General features: G+C 37.5%; 1 long non-coding RNA gene across 1 annotated transcript; it reads left to right on the top strand.

Annotated features, from left to right (window-relative positions):
- Positions 1-5,462: 5,462 nt before the first annotated feature.
- LOC115992523 lies at positions 5,463-9,238 on the top strand. Its single transcript, XR_004092553.1, has 4 exons — positions 5,463-5,608; positions 6,455-6,517; positions 8,675-8,763; positions 9,038-9,238. It is a non-coding gene; the product is annotated as an uncharacterized LOC115992523 (long non-coding RNA).
- The last annotated feature ends 1,347 nt before the right edge of the window (positions 9,239-10,585 follow it).

The raw sequence follows: 10,585 nt of genomic DNA on the forward strand, positions 1-10,585 counted from the left end.
AATCGCTACAAAACTTGCGAAAGGGTTTGCTATCAAACTGCAACCCATTGTCAGAAACTAGGGACTCTAGTACTCCAAATCTCATTACTATGTTCCTCCACACAAACTTCTTAACATTTATGTCCCGAATATTAGCCAATGCCTCAACCTCCGCTCACTTAGTAAAGTAGTCCACGGCCACTAGAAAAAACCTGAGAATGCTTGTTGCCCAGGGGAACAGACTAACAATGTCCAGCCCCTACTGTGCAAAAGGCCATGGGCTACTGACGGGATTCAAACTTCTCGCTTGCTGACGGATCAATGAGGCATGCTTATGACATTATTCACACTTTCGCACGTATTCAGCAGCATCTTTCTACATCTGTGGCCACCAAAATCCTTGGGTCATTGCTTGGTGTGCCAATGTGCGTCCCCCAAACTGACTGCCACACACTCCCTCATGGAGTTCGGTTAAGAGCTCATTAACTTTATCGGGGTGCAAGCATAGAAGATACAACCCCACAAAAGACCTCTGGTACAGCTTACGGTCCGCTAATAACCAGTTCCAAACAGCTACACTGCGCACCTTGCCTGCTTCTTTTTCATCATCCAGCACTCGATCCTCAACCAAAAAGTTAATGATTAGGTCCATCCAGCACAGCTCGGATATTGCTATCACTAAAACACCTACCATTGCGTTAATACTTAGTTTTGCCACCAGCTCTACTTTGATTAACCGAGGTACCTCCTCGATCAATGATGACGCTAAAGTGGCTAGAGAGTCTGTATGTCGATTCTACCCCCTGGCCACTTGAACCGCCTTTGCCTTACAAACTAGTTCATAACCTACCTTACCAACCGCAAGTACCCCACATTTGGGGATCCCTAGCTTCAAAACTGCCTTGCACCTGATTAACCACCAACCAGGAATCCGAATAAACCTCAACTTCCCGAGCACCCATATCTGGAACAGCCCTCAATCTAGCAAGCAAGGCTTCATACTCGGCTTCATCGTTGGAAGCCCTAAAACCCAACCTAAAAGAATGTTCCAATCTTATCCCTTCCGAGATAATGATGACAATTCCAGCCCCAGGCCCCATTGCGCTAGATTCGCCGTCCACAAATACTTTCCATGGGTGAACCTCCATATGGCAAACCACCTCCATCTCCCTTCTTGAGGAAAATTCTGCTGTAAAATTGGCAAGAACCTAGCCCTTCACTGAACTTCTAGTTCTATACCTAACGTCAAAAGAGACTAGATGAGTTCCCCACTTAGCTATTCTACCCGTGAAGTTGGATCTCTTTAACAACAACTGCCAAGGATACTAGGTTAATACATAGACAGTGTGAGCTTGGAAATAATGAAGCAACTTCCGTGTAGCATGTACTAGTGCTAATACCAACTTTTTTAGAGGCAAATACCTCATCTCAGCATTAACCAAGGTTTTGCTAACATAATAGATTGGCCGTTGTACTCCTTAATCTCTAAATAGCACGACACTTACGACATGCTCAGACACCAACAGATACATGAATAAATCTTCTCCGAGTTTTGGGGCTGTCAACATAGGCACCCGTACCAAATATTCCTTCAAATCTTGAAAGGCTTTCTCACACTCCTCGTTCCACTAGAGTCCCTCCCACTTCTTTAAAAGATGGTAAATGGAAAACATTGATCGACAAACTTGGAAATAAAACAGTTGAGGGCAGCTAGCATTCCGGTCAGCACTTGAACTTCCTTTGGATTGCTCGGAGGCTTAAGGTGCTCTACAAGCTTCAATCTGATCGGGGTTAACTTCTATTCCTTGGTTAGTGATCATATACCCTAGGAACTTGCCAACCCCTACTCCAAAAGCACACTTGTCAACACTGAGGCGCAGCTTGTGTCACTAGAGCACTTCGAACACATCTTTAAGATCATCAATATGCTGTGCCTCCCATTTGCTATTAACCACCATATGGTCAATGTACACCTCCATCGTATGCCTAATCTTATCTTTAAACATCCTCATCATCATCATCCATTGATAAGTAGCCCCAGCATTCTTTAGCCCAAACGGCATTATGGTATAGTGGTAATTAGCATTAAGGGAGATGAAAGTCGTCTTCTCCTGATCCTCAGTGACTAAGGCAATTCGATGATAACCCTAAAAAGTATCTAGAAAGCTCATTCTCGGATGCCCATACGTGGCATCCACTAATTGATCAATCTTCAGCATGGGGAATGGGTCTTTTGGGCATGCTTGGTTCAAATTAGTAAAATCAACACAAACCCTCCATTTGCCATTCTTCTTCTTTACTACCATGGTATTCGCAAGCCACGCGGGAAAGAAAACCTCCGTTATTGCCCCTGCCTCCATCAACCTATTGACCTCTTGCCTAATGGCTTCAATGTGCTCCTTAGCCGATCTCCTTGGTTTCTACATTTTAGGAGGGAATAATGGGTCCACGTTAAGCTTGTGAACTATGAACTCAAGGTCTACCCCGGGCACCTCATATAGGCCCCATGCAAATACGTTCACGTTCCGTATAAGAAATAGTAGCATCCCCACCCTATCTTTATCCTTCATACTTGCTCCTATTTGGAAACTCCTATCATCGTTCGACAGTATCCTTACTCTTATTAAGTCCTCAGCATAACTAGTCCTCCTTCCTTCCTAGGGTTCCTATAATTGCTATAAAGGTACCTCCATGGCCGGTTCCTTTTGTTTGATCTCCCGATTTACAGCGGCCACCAAACACTGCCTAGTCACTTGCTGGTTTCCCCTTACTATAGCAATACCTTACTCGGTTCAGAATTTAATCTTTACATGCAAAGTGGACGGGACTGCCTTCATTGCATGAATCCCAAGGTAGACGGATCCAATTAATAGAGTTAGTCATAAGTGATGGTATTGTCAAAAGAGACAGTCTAGATGGCCTAACAATCAATGAACTGGTAGAGGAAATCGTGTCTCGAACAAAAAGGCAGAGAGACAAATAGACTCTTTGAAGTGGACGGACTCAAGTAAGACAGACAAATTCTTCGTAGTGGACCGATTCCAATGAGACAGAAGAGCGCAAGGGAGACAGGTAGCAAAGCCACGTGGCACTTATGTGGCCCAAGTGTTCTCCAAGAAACCTAGTATGGAAATGTCTTGCATTTCACATTCAACCATAATCAGAGGAATCCCTACAAGGAAAAAATCCCATAATATATAAAGCATTGAAGAGGATCTTTTCTACAAGGAAATACGTTCTCCATCCAAAAACTGAGGTCAGCTCTATACTACTATAAAAACCCCCCAAATTCCTCACAAATCGAGGTGCGCTTAATTTTTTCAACTCTAGCACTCTAAAATTGTAGAAATTTTCTCTAACTTAACCTTCGGAGGGTATTTGGCCGATACCACACCAGTACTCTCTGTAGGGTTTTCTTTGTTTCTGTTTCGCAGGTTTTGTCTAGAGCACGTGAGGATTGCGCAACTTACTAACGATTTTTGCATCATCAATGAAAAACTGATTTTTTTTTTTTAAGCTAAACATAAAGAAAATGATTTATAGTCTAAATCTCATAACTAAAATAATTTTTGGGTAAAATTTAAAAACAACCCTGAACTTTAGGTTAAAATTAAATTGCCCTCACGAGCTTCTAATTTAAAATTATAAATCCTTGAACTTTAAGAAATACTCAAATTGATCATTTTGTCTTCTTCTATTTGCGAAATAGCATAACAAAAATAAATGTTTCAAGTAAATTTTAGTTTATACAGGTTTTTTTGTTAAAACCTTATCCCTATATGTAATTAGGGGGGGAAATTAAGAATAATTTCATTAAATAATATCAATTATATATGAACCAAATCAGGCACAAAATTGTCAATCTGACAAATGACCTACCAGTTTATTTGAATAAGTTGGCAAGTGTTGAAATCAAATTTCAAAAAAAAAAAAAAAAAAGGCTTGGAAGCCCAAAAAACCTACCATTCATTAATAATGGGAAAAAATTGCCAAACAGACTATTCTTGGAAAAAAATTAGACGCGTGGCACATGTTCAAAGTTATTTAGTAAGTTAGACTGTTTTTGAAAGTCGAGTTTGGCAAACTCGACTTTGGGCTTGAAAATAAACACTATAGTGGCGTTTTTTTAGCGGCTATAGCAGCGTTTATAGAAAACGCCACTATAGGGAACCTATAGTGGCGTTTCTAACAAACGCCACTAAAAAAAACGTCACTATTGTGTATTTATTCCAGCCCAAAGTCGAGTTTGCCAAACTCGACTTTCAAAAACAGTCTAACTAACTAAATAAGTTTGAACGCGTGCTGTCCAGCTAAAATTTTTCAGAATTTTCACTTTTTGGCAAATTTTGCCTTAATAATGAAAGGAGAATGACGTTTACGCAAAAACGAACCTCCTTCTCTTCTCTTCCAGTCTCCTTCAAATTCAATGGCTCCTTTTGGCTCTTTGACTTTTATTTTCTGGCGAAAATGGGTAATTACCCATCAAAATCGAACTATTTAGTTAATAGGGTCCGTTTGGAAACATATTGGCAAACTAGCAACTCGAGCCTTAGAGGCTCGATTTTGGGCCCCTAAATCGAGTTTCTAAGGCTCGATTTTCATGCGTCGTTCCTCTCTGATATGGCGCTTTGTCCAGGTGGCGTCCACATGAAAATCGAGTCTCTAAGACTCGATTTCCACCGAAAAATAAAATATTAATCACCCAAAATGCAACCCAAAATGCAGAAACAGCGGAAAGAAAATGCAGAAAGAAAGAAAAAAAAAAAGAAAGAGAAGAAGAAGAAGAAGAAGAAGAAGAAGAAGAAGGAATGGCAACACACACAGGCCGCGCGCGACCAGGTCGCCGCGCGACAGATCCAGGCCGCGCGCGACCCAGGTCTCCGCGCTCGACCCAGGTCGCCGCGCGCGACCCAGGTCGCCGCGCTCGACCCAGGTCGCCGCGCGCGACCCAGGTCGCCGCGCGCGACCCAGGTCGCCTCGCCGCGCGACTGTTTCTGGGTTTTTTTTTTTTTTTTTTTTTTTTTCTTTCTTCTCTGATGAACGCGTTGTGGTTTTCTGGCTTTCTTCTCTGTTTCTGGGTTTTCTTTTCCTCTGGTTTTCTTCTCTGTTTCTGGGCTTTCTTTTCCTGCTGCCCTTTAGTTTTTTTTTTTGTTTTCGTTTTAAATGTAAATCGAGTCTTAGAGACTCGATTTCCATGTAGATGCCACCTGGACAAAGCGCCACAACGGAGAGGAACGACGCATGAAAATTGAGCCTTAGAAACTCGATTTAGGGGCCCAAAATCGAGCCTCTGAGGCTCGAGTTGCTAGTTTGCCAATATGTTTCCAAACGGACCCTATTAACTAAATAGTTCGATTTTGATGGGTAATTACCCATTTTCGCCACTATAATTTTATTTTAATGAAAAACTTGCTACCGTTCAAGCGGGTTGAGTATAAAAGCCCAAAAAAAAAAACACACACACACAAAGTCACATACTTTTTCATCTGAGTCCTCGACTCTCTCGCGTTTCTCTCAAACCGCTTCTCTTCTCTCACTTGGGTGATCTCCATCTCTGTCTCGTGGCTTTACTCACCAGTGAAGGTTTCTCAAAAAGATCAAAATCACTTTGATAAAGTGGAACTAGAAGGTTAGGATCAAAACCCTAATTCCATAAAATATGCGAAATCTCTTAATTGCCACGTTTGTTTTGTTTCCCCAAATTCTTTGTTTGTTTTTTCGAAAGCGACACAGGAATCGAAGATGGTAGACATTGAGAGTTCATGTATTATCTACACTTCATAAATTTGAACCGATTTGCTCTCTTCTTGTTTGTTTTTTCAGATGGCTAGTCATGTTTATTATATTTGGATTTTTTAGGATTGGCGTCAAATATGTTGATCATGTAGAAATTAAACTTTGCAAGCTCAATTTTGTGCTTGGCAATAACATTAATTACCTCTCCATCACAGAGGAAATATAATTATGGCTAATAGGATGGGTTTCTAATGGTTAATTAGGAGTACATATTTGTTAGTATTGTTATCTTTTCAGTATAATGCTTCTCCCCCCATCTTTTCACATCACCTTAAATCTAGTCACCATTATTGTAGCTGATTTGTTTGGGTACTGTATGTTAGAGCCTCAGTTTGTTTTTTCTACGTACAACTATAATTTTAGTCCTTATTTTTTAGAAGAGTAGATTTCATCTTAAATTGGGTTTGACTTCTAAATGGGAATATATATATATATATATATATATATATATATTTATATAGAGTTCAGTTGGACAAGTCATGCTTCAATGTAAAATTATGCTTCAGGCTATATTTGGTGCAACGTGCTTTTATGTTGGTCAATGAAATGAATTTCTTTAGGTAATGATTGTTTATTAAGAACCTAGTTTAATCTTTTGGATCTTATTTGATACAAATAGGTTTTTTTTGGCTTGAAATTGTTGTCTATATGTGCTATTGAATTCTTGATAATTAAGCAGGTGGCAGAACAATTGATGATTATGCATGAAGAATACTTGCATAGAAATCGATAGGTCTCAGCTGTAAGTTAAAAGATTTTTTCTCAAAGCAGATAGGTAACCATAGTTATAGCCATCAGACTGAAATATTCTTTACGTCATGTCTTGGCTATGCATCTTCTCATGTCATATGGAGTAACATTTCATTCTTTAAGGTTTCTTTTTGTTGAAAATTAAAAAAGTTTTGATGCCATGTTAGAAGATTCAAGTTACAATGTAAAATAAGAGGTTGAGACTGATTATGTTTTCAAAGTATTGAATTTCTTATGGAAACAAGGTCGATTGGGTTACACACATATTTGGCAGCTAAGTCCAACTTTTTTGATGTCTTAACGATTAATTACATGTGTTTCTTGATTAATTGTCCTAGTTTAGTTGATATGTTTTTCATCATCCTCTCATTCTACTTTTTTTTTCCTCTTTTTTTGTTGTATACAATTTTCATTAGAAAACACTAGTATTTATAGAGGTAGAGAGTTAATATACACTAAAGTTTCATACTGTTGAACCAATTTTTAGGTTCATTTTGATGATAGTAGGTTCTAAAATAAATTTGCTATAGGCCACCTATAAGGACTGAATTTGGATTGGTTCCAAAACAGTATTGGGCTCAAACCCAAACGGCCCAAACAATAAATTTGCAGAGCGTGGATGGAAGAATTAAATCTATCCTAGAAGAAAAACGATTAGATTTAGTGGTTTCAGACTGTAAGACACAATTCAAATTAGAAAATCTATCCTCAGAATAGCCCAAGTAGTTTGTATCATATGGTTTTGTTGAATAATAAAATTGTACAAGAGTTACAGTCCTGATCTTTGATTTTTTTTCTCCCTCCTCCACCTTTAGTACATCTTTCCATGTTATATATTCCAGCCTTGGTATCGTCCCTACCACACACGTGTAGGTTAGATTCAGAGAACTCGTTCCTGTCCCATCTAGCACTTCCCAGAACTATCAACTAGTAGCTGTAAGACTGCTTAATCACTGTTCAGGCGTCACTTCTACATTAATGTGGCTAGAGAGTTGGTTGGGAGTCATGCGGAGGTAGCAGCTTTATGAAGATATTTGTTGTCCTTCTCCTTTGTTATCCCTTGTCCGACGTCTAACCCTTAGTGATGATGTAACTCCGAAGTAAGTCTGTGATGATATGGCACTCAGATCGACCTCGGACACATGTTGTCGAGAGGGCTTTTGTCCTCGGACGCTTGTTGGATCTATCTCATATTGTCTCTACTCCTCTCTTCATTCTGTTCTCCTTATAATCTTATCTAGACCTCCTCGGATGGTCTAACATCCTTGGATCGAGCCATAGGCCCAGTTAACACTATCTTAACAGTACTTCCTAATTAATTGGCCCCCACACCACCTTTAGTTCATAATTTGGTATATCCTATGTCACTATGAAACTTGATTATTGGAAGGCCAAAGTTAAGTTTTACTTTGTGTTTTTGTTCTTGCAAATAAACTAGTTATACTATTTTTTTTTTTTTTAAAGAAGAAAAAAGAAAAAGGGGCTAGTTATATTTGTCCTCTATGGCAGGAGAGGTAAGTTTGATTCTTTATTATGCTATGTTGTTCATTATTTGTGTGTGGGCTGCTGTAATATCCCAACAAAATATATTGTTAATTAATGAGGATTATGTAGTTATTCAATCTTTGGAAATCTGATCTACTTATTTTTATACATAATTCCTTGTTTTAAGTTTAAAGTTTAACCCTAAATGACTACACGAAATTGTAATTGCAATGACTAAGTTCTATACTGCCTTATGGTTGCCCAAGGGTATTTTGGTTACTTAATTAAGAATGTTAATGCAAGTAAGAAAATCAAAGAATGGCTTGTTAATACTCTGCCATTTGGTTATTTAGAAAATGTCATTTTGGAAAAAATCATTTACTTTGCATTTGGTAGACAAGCTGTAAAAACCTAATGAATTATTAAACCCTTGTAATTGAATTGAATGTGTTTCCTTCGTTATATGATTGAATATGAACGTGAATATAATGATTTTTCTTTGGTTATGTGAATCATGTTTTTTGATATATGTATCTTGTGTTTGGAGAACGTTTTTGAGGTAGGATTAGGATTTCCTTGATTTTGAGAGCTAGGTTTTCAAAATGTATGTATAAGTTTATGCTAAGGTAGAATTAATAGTAATAAACTTTGATATTTGGTATAGGTATTACCAGCGCCCAAGTTTGAGCTCCTTCAACCTTAGACTCTTGGTTCCTTTGCTTTCAGATAAGGGATAAGTGATATGAGCATTTGGTAAGTCATGAGGTTATTTTAAAAAGATTATTATGCACTAAAAGGTTTTGAATATAGATACTGCATACAATCATGTTTTAGACAAAGATATATTTGTGATGCTTACAAAATTTAAAGTATATAAAATAATATGCATGAAATTAAAAAGATGTTCTCCTATTTGAATATCCATAAAATGAAATGCTTTGATTTACATGCATTCTTATTAAATTCTCATGTAACTTACCCTTATTAAGCTAATTAGTTCACCCTTTCCACTCTTTCAATCAACAAGTTTTATTCTGGAGCAGAGGAAGCCTTAGTCGAGTTTTGGGAGGAATTGGTTTTAATTTTAAAAGTATAGTCCCTGTTTTGGAAGTTTGATGCTTAACTTTATAGTATTGTGTATTTTAGGATCTAATGAAAGTTGTGTACTTTAATATATTAAGAGATGTATTATGTGAAATTCCAAAATTGAATAACTGGTGGATTAAGTTATCCCTTGGAGTACAATGTAGATGTTTTGAATATTAAGTGAAAAATTATATATTAAAGTAAAGAAATAACAATGAAAAGAAAGAGGAAAATTTTTGTTTAAAATTTTATGATGGTTTTTAGAACCCTTAAAACACAATTGAATTAACCTAGGTAATTAACCAAGTTGTTACTTAGTCCAATTCAACAAATCTAGGTTATCACAATCACAGAGATCATATCATGCAAAGCAGCGGAAAGATAAATAACACAAAGATATGATCACCCAGGAAACCAAACCGGTAAAAACCTGGGGAGGATTTGACCTAGCTATCCTCAAGGTAAACTTCAATCCACTATCTTGAAAGAATCGAAGTTCATACAATAAGACTTATAAGGCCTCACACTCGACTTCTTATTGCTACTCACCAGTAGAACTTACTAACACGACCACATGTAAGCTCTGAATCCATGGATTCCTTCTTTCTTGGATTTACCACTAGATACAAGCACACCCGCTTGTGTTTCTTTAAGGTTCAATGGTAGCAACTGAGTTGATCATCAAGGTGTAAATAAAATCTCCTCCTTGAAAACCCTAAATTTGTGTAAAGGAAAACTCCTCTAGATCTCACAAGAGATTTACACAAACAGCAATATGAGCAATATTAAAACATGGCTAGGGTTTGCCTTTTGTACTTAGGACAAATTAGAAAACCCTAAACGTCTTAAACAATTAGGGCTGAGTTGGAAATCTGTAGAAAAATGCATTCTGCCCGAGATTCGATCGATCGAGCCTAAGCTTCGATCGATCAAGTCAGGCCGAAATGCACAGTAACTTCTGCATTAGCTCGATTCCAACCTTACATAAAAGATACAACTTTGAACAAGACAAAACACTTCTAAACATATTGTTTTGATCATGGTTTGCTAAAAATACACATTAGAATTCTAAATACATAAATACCTAAGTCTTTAGAACCTAACAAACTTCCCATTTGGCAATCTGTGACAAAACACAACTAAAAGCTCAAAGTTTACAAATAAAAGCCCTTTACAAACCAAATGCTCATAAAACAAACCCAATCCTAACTACTATTCATCAGTTGCAAGTGTAGACAGTGACTCAATTGAATCAACCTGTATATTTCCTGAAACACTAAACAAAATGCATAACCGCATGTGTGGAAAAATACAAGTAAACAAAAATAAATTCTTGATTTCAAACAACACACAATACAGACATATATCAATGAAAAACTCATAAATAAGAATCAATAAACAGTTGAAAACAAGAAACATATAAAGCAAAAAAAAAATGACTCCCCCTAACATGAATATCTCAACAAAAATATGGCAAGAGCTAAAAAGA

Source organism: Quercus lobata, chromosome 1, assembly GCF_001633185.2.
Source record: "Quercus lobata isolate SW786 chromosome 1, ValleyOak3.0 Primary Assembly, whole genome shotgun sequence".
NCBI classification, from domain to species: Eukaryota; Viridiplantae; Streptophyta; class Magnoliopsida; order Fagales; family Fagaceae; genus Quercus; species Quercus lobata.